Below are 1,427 nucleotides of genomic sequence, written 5' to 3'. Positions count from 1 at the left end.
CTGTTGATGAAGTCAATCTCCTTCATGTTTTACTGATTGTAATGTACTTTTCAATGTTTATCTTTCTGTAATTTCTTGTGAGAAAAGGCATTGTGAGAAAGCTTAAGAAAAAGCCACGAGTGGAAAAAGGTTGAGAGAAACACTTGAGAGAAAAGCCTAGAGTTATTTTCTGATTTCTTTAGGTTGGTTAAGTGTCTTGTATCTTGTACCTGTAAGGTATCTTTTTTTTTAGTTGGGTTAGCACTAAGAGTGAATAGTTAGGTATTAGCATAGCCAATGTCAAGTGAGGTTAGAACTTGAGTGTGAAAGGATTGGGTCAATCCTGTGAAATTGGTGTATGTAATACTGTTAACTATAGTGAAATTCTTCCATAATTGTGGAGGAGACTGGACGTAGGTTGCATAGCACAAGGCAACCGAACCAGGATACATGCTGGTGTTAGCTTCTCTCTTCTCTGCTGTGTTCTGTTTTCTGATATTCATGAGACAAAAATAAATTGTCTCATAAAATTTCGCTGCTGAGTACAAACAGAATCAGAATTGAAAGTTTGTTTTAAAAAAGGATAATATCAACAACTTAAAAGGAAGGCATAGATTCAACCCCCCTTCTCTAAACCTACCACAACCTTCATCTTCATCAGCGTCGCTAATCCTTCTTCGTCGGAAGTGGACCTCAGGTGTTTTGGATATGTTTAAGAGAAAGTGATTCATAGTTAACCATATGTATCTGTTTAGTTATTCAATCACATTAATTTTGTATGCCATGTACAACATCCTAATTTGCATTAGAAGAACAACTTAAAGAATCACAATTCTCAAATTGTCAACATACACTGTTATATCTGCAATTACGGCCACTACAAGAGTTTAAATTTTTTATTTATGATTTTGAATGTGTTTTAGAAATATTTTGTGTATCACTTCATAATTTTAGATGTGTTATAATTATTTTTTAATGTTTAAATTTAAATTTTAGATTTATAATTTTGGATGTGTTTCAAAAACTTTTTATGTATAAGTTACTAATTTTAGATGTGTTACAATTGAAAAGGAAATTATGGCCACTATAAAAAAGAAGCGAAGAACAAAATAGACGAATAGAAGAAAGAAGAAAAAAGAAGAAAACAATAACTAACTATTAAGTGAGTAGGAAATTAGAAAAATTGTAATTTTTAAAATTTAAATTAATTTTAATTATAAATGTGTATCTAAAAAATAAAAATATATTTTAATTAAATAATATTAAAAACTGAAACTAAATTTTATTGTACAAATAGCATTTTTCTAAAGCACAAGAGGAATCAAGTGTGGCTCCCTTAGTTGTCCACATAGCCGAATATTAGTCATAATGTACCCCTGTAATAGTTCCATTTTATACCATTAACAGTAAATAATAATGAAACTCAATTTTTTATATAAATATAATTC

The sequence above is a fragment of the Arachis ipaensis genome, chromosome B03 (assembly GCF_000816755.2).
Source record: "Arachis ipaensis cultivar K30076 chromosome B03, Araip1.1, whole genome shotgun sequence".
Classification (NCBI taxonomy): Eukaryota; Viridiplantae; Streptophyta; class Magnoliopsida; order Fabales; family Fabaceae; genus Arachis; species Arachis ipaensis.
The sequence above is the reverse complement of the archived record's forward strand: the minus strand, read 5'-3'. Positions refer to the sequence as shown.